Here is a 10,842-nt window from a genome sequence, read left to right on the forward strand (position 1 = left end):
ATTCTTATAATTCATAAAAGTTATGTACATATTAATATTGGGTACATGCACAAAGCGTGTATGCTATGACTAAAGTTTACACTAGAAAAAATATCGTTTATGTATATTAAAAGCACGAAGGCTCTTAGCGAAATATCATTAATCTTTTCTACCTTTTTAAAATAGAATTTACATTAGATAAAATAATCATTTAATTTTTTCCCTAATATTTAGTACATGAAATCAACTAAAACTTTACTTATTAAAACTTTTTTATTTGCATGATTACACGGGAAATCTTAATATATTAGGGCATCAAAATCAATTAAGTTTACCCTATATATTAGGGCATCAAAATCAATTGTTTATAAGTAACGTTAGTTTATGACACCCCCCATCTACGTATATCAACGTTAGTTTAATATTTATTTATCTCCTTTATTAATTATTTTATATTTTTGGATACAAATTTTGTTCACGATATTTAATTTTTTTTAATATTAAAACTTTTTTAAATCAACTAAAATTTTAATTATTAAATAACTCTTTATTTGAATTATATACAAAATTCTAATATTTTAAATTTTAAATCAATTAAGAATTTAGTTTAAATAAATTATTCACCTATATGAAGTTTGTACCATAATTATAATACCATCCATGTTAAAGCTACACTTAATAATTATTTTGACTTGAAAAAATATTTGTAAATGTACAGAATTTACTCAATAATTGAAAAATAACATATAATAAATAATTATTCTTCTATTAACGTATATAAACATGAAACAATAAGGATGAAATAATAGAAGATAAAATATACTCTAAATGAGTTATTTTTAATTATTTTTCTTTATCTTTTTTTTTTTAGAAATATTCGAACAGATGATAACTCCTTATATTTTTTATATATTATTTTTTTATTACAAATCATTGACTCAACATTAGTCATTTTTAAAACTTATATATTTACTTATTAAATTTTACAGGAGTTACGTGCCAACATCATCGTGATAAAAGTAATTATTTTTACTTGTTTGTTCTATATTAAGGCATAAAAATAACACTAATTTTCGTAAGATAATCTTACAAAACTTAAGTACTTTCATTGAGTTGGATTTGGGATCAACATAAATATATATTTAGAAAGTTATACATTTTATTTTTATTATAAATCAAAGATATTATTTAATATAATACATATGTGAGTTTTTAAAAATTATTTACTTATTGACACGGGGAGCATGCGCAACACGCGTATCCTAAAATTAGTACTAGATTAAAAGCATGAAAGCCTTTAGCGAAATATTATTCGCCTTTTTTACCCTTTCAAAATAGAGTTCACACTAGATAAAATTGTAATTACAATATAATATTTTTTTAATATTTAGGACTTTAAAATTAACTAAATTTTATTTATTAAATGCTTCCTTATTTGAAATAGGTAAGAACTCCTCATACCTTGTAATCTAAAATTGAATAAGATTTTCCTTATTAAGATTCTGTAACCATTTTTCTTAAATCTGACTTTCATTAAACTTCATTAAATCTGACATTTATAACATTAAATTTCATAAAGTTAGTGTCGTTTATCATAGCACTATTTTGGGACGTTAGGAATTATAATGTGTTGAAAACTATTTTCCAAGTTTTTGTCTTCATTTTAGTTTTGTAGAATTAAACACCTAAGATCATTAAGAATGTTTTCAAATTCAATTTTTTTTGCATATTTATTTTCTGGACCATGTGAGTATTACAAATTCTAATTTTTCACATATGCACGAAAAGCTTACTGTGGTCAATTTACTTGCTATTTTTAATATAAAACATTTAATCATTAATTATGGATAACACGTTCATCATGTGTTACGTTAGATATAATCATCATTAAATAATTTTTTAATATTTAAACTTTAAAATTAATATTTTTTATTTGAACTATTCGTAGGAATCGATCATACTAGCAATAACGCACCGGATCCCATCAGAATTCTAAAGTTAAGCGTGCTTGAGCGAGAATAGTACTAGGATGGGTGCCCCCTTGGAAGTCCTCGTGTTGCATCCCTCTCCCCACTATATTTATATTAAAAATTGAAACAATTTTTACTTATATGAATTACTTCCTTATTTGAATTACATAAAATAACTAAAACTTCTTAATCTAATTCTTATCCAAAGAAGAAAAATTAAAAATTTAAATTTAATTCTTTATTTATCAAGATGTAACGACAATCATGATCATTGAATATAAATGAACTAAGTTGCACCCAGTTCAATAATTTTGCTTTGAATAAAAAATATCGAATATAAAATTAAGGTTTATTGTCTTTTGCTTTGGCTAATAAATTCAGTCAAAATTATTATATCATTAATTCGAATGAGAAAAATGACTTTGGATATAACGATGAACGGGAAAACCAAAATGGCAAAGTCCACAAAGAATAAGTAAGAACTAATACATGCTAAAATCGATAATATCAATCGACACTCCTTCTATATTCAAGGATATTTTAGGTTCTCAAACACTTTTGCTTTGTAAATATATACGATATTTAAATCTCATTTTAGATAATACTATCATTAGTACTAGCATTTTAAAATTCATTGTAATAGTAGTTAATAGCCAAAAAACACAAAAGAGGATCTGCTTTTTTGAAAGAAAAAAGAAGAACACTTTTTTCTGGAATTATTACATGAAAGGATACTTGAGGAAAAATTTAATTGTTTCAGAAAAAATGCTATATAGAAAGATAAGTATGGTCAAAGGCCAGATATTTGAATATGAAAATTCGTCTATTTTTTAAAGTTTGCCGAGGGTCTCCTGGAAACAGTCTCTCTACCCTTCGGGGTAGAGGTAAGGTCTGCGTACATATTACCCTCCCCAGACTCCACTTGTGAAATTATACTGGGTCGTTGTTGTTGTTGTTGTTGTTATTGGTTGAGGTAACAAGCTCAAAGACAAACTAAAGTTAAAGCCTTTTTGTGAATGACGATAATAGTTCATTAATCACAATTAATAAAATGGTGTATTTAAGATGCTCGATATAATTATTAGACAAGAAAAATAACTAAGACATCTTATTTTATTGTACTAATATTTATGTTTTAGCTTATAGTGCTTTTCAAATTCAACTACAATTGTGTCCACTTAAAATTTTGATAAATCAGGAATGGACTATATCTCTTGATATTCAAATTGATTATCAATTTGATAAACTTGGTACTTTTGTGAGACGCAAATGAAGAAGCTAGATCAAAGTATGAGTTAAATATATGTGTTATTTGGATTTATTTTTATATTAATATTTTATTTTATTTCGCATTATATGTCTGAGAATTTTTATATGGCACAATTTCTTCTTCTATGATCTATCAAAATACAATCAACATTAATCATTTTCAGGAACTCACACCTTTTAATTTTATTTTGAAACTAAAATATATTATTTAATAATATTATTTCAATTGTATACTCATTGATATACATATACGCGCAACGCATATTGCTAAATGTCGTTTGCCTTTTTAAATTCAAAGAAGTTAAATTATGCGCAACGTGCGTATCCTAAGACTAGTAAAAATTTAAATATAGATTTTCAATCATACTTTCATTCCTTTTGCTGCTTGTATCTTTTCGACAAATTCATAATATTTGTTTGGAACTGTTTCGTAAAATAAAACAAAAATAAGTTCATTTTAGCCTTTCAGAACATACCCTGACGCACTTTTCTTTAAAAAAATTGCGATTCAAAAAAAAAATGTCTCAGAAGGACGACTAACTAACTTAAACATTTCGACAAAACTTCTTAATAACTTTTCTCAGGAATGGTCTAACGGGTATAAGATTTTTCTCAAAGTTTTATTGCAATAAATTTTCGTAGGAACAATCTAAATGGGTATAAGGTTTCTCTCAAACTTCTTAATAATTTTTATTTTGTCGCAAATGCTTTTCACATTCTTGAATTTCTCAAACGTTCAAACAAATAATTGCTTAATCATCATATTATATGATAAGTATGAAGCTCAAAGACTAAATTACAAAATTATCCTTTAAAAGATTGGATGACCATTTTGTCCTCGAAGAAAAAATATCTTCTTTAAGTGAAATTTTTTTATTCCATTGAACCGACTACTTTAGAGAATCGTTTCATTTGGGTGGAGTTATATGACTATTCAATGGTTTGGAACTTTTTATCCAAAAAGAAAAAAATGCTTTGGAACTTTGGTTTCGTCTTCCTATGACTATTCAATGTTTTGCAATTTTTTTTTTAATTTTCACCATTTATTAAAGATTTTTAACTACTTTTTCTTATAATTTATTTTTGGTTGAATGAAGTCAGTTGAGATATTTTGCTTTCTGACAAAGCATTGTGAAATAAAAGACAATTATTTTTTCAAAAAAAAGTTTTTAAATTCAATTTGGGATATCTACTCACCATTTGCAACATACATAATCTACAAAAGTCAAATCAGGTAATTTGTTTTTTTCCTGTTACTTTTTTTCTATAGTTAATTATAATACTTTACCTTACTATGATTTTGTGTAGAAATCTATATCTATATATAAATATAATTGAGGGGGAAAAAAAGATGACTTGGCACCTCTCTTTGGTCAAAGATTATATTTATCTTTTTTCTCCTTTTTTTGACTTTTTCCCCTCATTTTTTTATTTATTTTATTTTTAATAGTCTAATATGTCATTAATTTCTTTCGTCTTAATTACCATTTATACTCTTTCCAGAAACGTTTGTTCTATCCTAACGCCTCCTCTCCTTCTTATTAGTTTCATTCTCCTTCCTCGTTTAAACATATGCATTTATTTTCTTCCTTCACTCACATTATAATGTGGTTGTCTTTTAATTGGTAATTAATCATCTTTATATATTTCTCTCCAGCACCCACTTCTCCCTCTATACTTTTTATTTTCACTCACTTTCTTTCTACTCATTTCCATGATTGCATATGTCTTAAAAAATTGTTATAGTTTTATAGGATAGCACTCTTAGTTGCACAGATTTTCAAAAATATATCTTAACATACTTGATTTTTTCAGGTCCTGAAGACATAATTGTAGTCTGAAGTTTTGGCGCATGTTGGTTATGTGTAATTCTTCCTTTTTAATTGGTCAGTTTTAACGTCAATCTCTCTTTTGTGGCAATATCCTAACATATTTTGTTATTTTGATTCAGGAGAGATATTTACAGCCTGAAATGCTGGTGGATGTTGGTCATGTATAATCTTTCTTTTTCAATTGGTTATGTTTAATGATAATCTCACCTTTCTAAAAATTGTGCATGGGCATTTATATGGAATAGTGTAGTTTGCAGATTTATATATTCAGATATTTATTACAAAGGCAAATTAGGAGAACAAAAAATGAGTTTATCTTACTGATGGCAGAAAACGTAAGTTAGAGGGAGAAAAAGAAGAAAATAAGGAAGAGAAACACAAGGGAAAAAAGAAAAGAAAAAAACCGTACATTTCTTTCTTTTTTTACCTAATTTGTCAAAAAAATTGGATTTGTGTCTTCCTTCTGCTTTTTCATGCTTTTAATTTCCTCCCTCTTTCTTATTTTTTTTTTTTGGTTTATCATAAATACAAGAAATTTTGAAAAATACCAATATAGAAACTGTGATGGAGGGAAACATAACTTAGAGGGAGAAAAAGAAGAAAAGAAGGAAAAAGAAATAAAAGGGAAAAATGAAAGAAAAGAATCGTACATTTCTTTCTTCTTTTTACGTAGTGTGTCAAAAAAATTGGATTTGTAACTTTTTCTCCGTTTTCATGTTTTTAATTTCCTCCCTTTATCTTATCTTATTTTTTTTTTTGGTTTATCATAAACTACAAAAAACTTTATAAAGTACTGATATAGTGGGTGTGTGTGTATATATATATATACATAGAGAGAGAGAGGGTCAGGTAATGTGACATAATTATCGCTAAGAAACACATTTATAATTATCATCCCTTTTTTCCCTTCAAATTATTTTTTGGAAATAATTATATGAAAATCTTGGAGCTCATCGAAAAATATATGTATGTACTGTAATTTTCTCAAATTATAGAATTAAAATTATAAAGGACTTTTTTATATTCATTAATTTATTTTGTAACCTTACTATGATTCTGTGTAGAAATTATGTCTAAAGAAGACGAATCCCCTTTTTGATTATAATGCAGCTGCCTTTGATTTTTCCTAATTTGTTATTGTTATAAATAGAATTCTATTTAAGATGAATGTCTATATTTAGAGAGATTCTAGGGTTTATTGTTTGGTGGCTAAGCCAATCTCTCCCTATAAATAAAAGGTTCTATTCCATTGTAATTCATCCCATATCAATAAGAATTCTCTTCTCTCTACTTTTCTCTGCAATACTCTTCTTCTTCTTTTATTGTTTCATAACACGTTATCAGCACGAGACTCTAACCAATTGAGTAGAAGCTTTGGGATTGAGCATAATGATTGTCAATTGTTCTATGAACTTCCTTCATGATTAAATTCTGGATTTAAGGTAAGTATTTTACTTTTCTCTTTCAAATTCTTGACATTCTATAATTTGATTTTAAATACAAGCAAAAACGATAAATTTTGATTGCAACTCTAATGGAGTTTGAAAGAAATTATAACCACCTAAAGTGGTAAAATTTCTATGTCTTGCCATGATCAAATTCATGTATGATTGTGGGCAAAGAATTGAAAACTCGTCCAATTGAATTTGCTCCATTCTCATTCCCTTTAGAGAATGTGATAGCAATATGTGATAAGTCTGAAAGAAGACAAAATTACTACTATGAATGTATCAATGGATGCGGACGTGATAATAGACGAAATTATAATCGTCATTATTGTGATATTGAGAATAATAAGGATTCTTGAAATAATCCTTCACTCTGTGAAAGTAATATTTGTCATCGATTTGACATAAGATTTTATAAAGCACATATAGATGATTATGGTTCATTCATGATGTGAATGTGGCAACATCTAATTTATGAATACATATTCATTCTTGGAAGAATATGAACGTGCTAGTGGTGGTGAATATACCACACTCACCTCTAGATGGAGGTTTGAGATGAAATAAGAAAATAATGTCATTATTATGGCATGAATGATCACTGGTCATGTACTTATTATACGCCAAAATATTATGGCAATGTGATTATTAAAAGACAATGGTAATGCAAGAAACAGATCTTGCATATAATTTGACCATGACCACAATGATATAACTTTTTCTTTAAAAGAGATATTCATCACATGGATGTTGATGAATATGTGGTAGTACAAAATTAATTGAGAGCTCTGGAAGAGCCAATTATTACTATTTTGGAGGAATACAATTGATTATCATGTCAATTTATTGTGTTCTAGTAAGTCTCAAAGAAACTTATTTAGTTTCCAAAGTACACGCGAAAGCGGTTGATTATATTGAGACTATAAATAAAGAAAAGATTTAATATCTTTTATTACTACAACTTGTAGCGGGATAATATATATGTGAAAAGCTACCCGCTTTATTCTCCAGTTTGTACTACACAAATAAAAGAACACCACACTAAAGTGGATATTTATTGATATAAAAACCCGTATCATAATAAACTTGGAGTTTATTGATAATTGCACATGTCATGGTGTAAACCTGAACTTATCAATATTGATAATTTATTCAGTTGGCATAATCAGTTTAGTGATATCAATTTAAGTATGATGTGCAATAATAATAGAGAATTTACATGGGTAAATATTAAAGAATTAGAAAGTTCTTTACGAATTCTCTTATATTGCTTGTTCTCATTAATTAATTGACCAACTAAAGTTGGGATTGAATCCCATGAATTCTGAAAATATCAAAGGTGAATATGGGCCCATTCATCTGCCATGTATACCACATAAGATGCATCTATGAGATGGTTACATGTGCGATTATTATATATGATGTTTTGCGAGGTAACTTGCTCAATAATTTAATTTCGAGCATAATTTCCAGATTTTCTACCCAAGAAAGTTTATCTTGATAAGTTGGTTTACATCGCCGTTGGTTTAGCAAAATAATTTATTGAGTGTCTCCACTTAATAGCTAAATTATTGCTTATAAGAACAAAGTTACCTATATCAGTTTGTATATTACATTCTCCCCTCACAAGTGGTTCGGGGTCAGGAACCAAATAATTCTATCTTATTATTATTGATATGCGGTGTATATTTTGATTAGCACCATGACACACAAAGATGGGCTCTCAAAGTTGAGGAAACAAGTTAGTTTTTCTAACATGAGGGGCAGATATGATAAACACTTGAGAAAAAGTTACGTGGAACGGATTATCATTTGTATATATAGATCCTCGAATATTATAATATGAACTTGAAGTTCATAAAAAGATAATTCATTTGCAATATATTTCAAAGCATGCCATACGCATTTGCTGACCTAAGGAAAATAACTATATTCTCATTGCAAATGCTCATATTAAGTCCTAGAAGGACAAAGTCTATGGTACGCTTAAAGCGTATAGACAAATCGGTTTCAAATAAAACTTCTTGATAAAGAAGATGAGCAAATGATCAAACTGATCATAATAAGGAGGCAAGTGATCTAGAAGATCACATGACATAACACTTCATAAAATCTCATGAGAGATTCAGGTACCTGAATATATGAATGAAGAGATCTCTATGTTATGTCTTTATACAAAATTATTGGAACCGATATAAAATGTTCGTCGACGACATCTATCATAGCGCTAAGTATAGATGGGGATCTTAAGGCTGTCGAGACAGATACAAAAATATTGGCCAAATAGACGATACACAATTCAAATAGAATTGGTTTAATATGAAAGACATGTAGTTTTGAACATGTAGTTCAAATACTTGAAAGTATAAAGTCAATGGTATGTGCAATCAATTTCCGATATCTTATATGTCTAGCATGACATAAAAACTTGATATGCATCTAAAGTCTATTATATGGCTTATATGACTTAACTTATATGACAATCCATGAAGGATTTAAGTCGCTTAAAGCATATACAATTCTTGGTCTTGAAGTACTGTGAGCACGTGATTTTTGCTTCACGAGACAATCGCTCCAAAAGAATTAAAAAAAATAACAACAATTGATCCTGTTGTACAATTTTTGGATTTTTACATGGCACTTTGTTAATTATTTATGACTTTGGCCCATTTTTACTTTATTAAAAAAAATACAAAAAATGTACGTGTCATGCATAATCTGAACCGTAACATGGTTGTTAAATAGAAAAGCATAAACATGCATCTTTGTCCGTGATTTTGTTTTGTTTGATTTTTACCTGTTTTGAATTATTTAATGTGTGTGCAAATAATTGTATTAAGTGTTTATTTTAATTTGATTTTACTTAGTTTTGTATTTTAATAATAAAAAAAAAAAGAAAAAAAAGGGCCCTTCCTTTTCTGGACTTGGGCCAATTTGTTAAAATTGGCCCAAACAAACAATGCACAAAACCAGGCCTGCCCGGTCCAGTCCAAGCTGACACCAAGGACGTCCAAACGACGTCGTAATGGTTGAGTTTGATCTGAGCCGTTGATCTCCGAATGATCAACGGCCAAGATCACCTCCCCATAACCCACTAATGCCCCCGACCCGTTTCCACCCGGATCGACCCAAACCCTCTAAAAGATGAAACGACACCGTTTCCTTCAAGCTGAAGGATCCTGGCCCTTCATCGCATCTCATCCAACGGTCAGGATCCACCTACCCACTAACTATATAAGCCTGTAACCTTACCCTGCCCCCCCATCCAATACCCCAGCTTCCGTCTTCACCTTCTTCCCCATCAAACCCTAGAGCCGCCCCTGTATCCTTCACCATGAAAACCGGCGGCATGAACGCCGGTGACCTTCACCTTAACACCCTAGAATCCCCTTGCCATCCTAAACATGGATCTGTTAACTACTTAACTCGAATCCCATCCCACCTTCTCGAATCTTCATTTGAAGATTCGAGTCAAAACTCGATCTACACCGTTTAACCCCAGCTTCACACCAAACACTCCCCAGACCCCCCTCGTGACCAAACCATACTTGGTTTGGTCCGAATCTGACCAGGGAAGCATGAATCCCAGATCTGATTTTTGAAACCATAAGGTTCCTCGTCACTGGTCCATACCCGTTCGAGCCAAAGAAATTAAGGTCTAATGGACCTTAATCGAAGTGTTTCTCATCTGAGAAACACTTCGATTAAAGTCCGTTCAGCCTTAAGAAAGGCCTGACCGAGTCCGAGTTAAGGTTTTGATTTTTCGGGATTTGAGGTGAGTTCTGTTCTCTTTTCTTTGTTCTATTAGTCCATGTTTGTTTGAAAGGCTGTTATTGTTGTTGTTGTCCCCGAATTTTATCAACTATGCCCTGTCCACTTTGCCTGACCCTTTGTTGTTTGATTGAGTATCTTCTTATACTTGTTCTGATAGTGTGTATGTATGTATTTGTTGTGCAATTAGTTGAATTCCAAATTTGTACTGATTAACTGATTCCTCGAAGCACAATTCTGTTTAGTCAGTACAATTCGAATCATGTGTCCTATACTTTTGAATGTCTGATTTTGGTGTCGATTGTACGTGTTATAACTAATATAGTCGAGTCGACATGTGTCGTCAATTAGTTTCAACTGTCTGAACAAAAAATAAATCGATTTGCTTCTGTTGAACATTGCCTGAATCAATTAAGAACTAAGTTCAGTTACTTATAGTTGTTAATGTGGTTTCAAAAACCTAAGGTTTGGTCTGTAACTGTAATCTGAATTGATGTCATGTGCATTTGTGCACAACATGTGCATAAAGGTCCTTTTTAATTAAAATAGTTTGACAGCATATGCTGTCAGACT

At 29.6% G+C, this 10,842-nt stretch overlaps 1 pseudogene; it reads left to right on the top strand.

Annotated features, from left to right (window-relative positions):
* The first annotated feature begins 1,926 nt into the window (after positions 1-1,926).
* LOC142171281 (5S ribosomal RNA) lies at positions 1,927-2,044 on the top strand (annotated as a pseudogene).
* The last annotated feature ends 8,798 nt before the right edge of the window (positions 2,045-10,842 follow it).

This window comes from Nicotiana tabacum, chromosome 16 (assembly GCF_000715075.1).
Source record: "Nicotiana tabacum cultivar K326 chromosome 16, ASM71507v2, whole genome shotgun sequence".
In the NCBI taxonomy this organism is placed as follows: Eukaryota; Viridiplantae; Streptophyta; class Magnoliopsida; order Solanales; family Solanaceae; genus Nicotiana; species Nicotiana tabacum.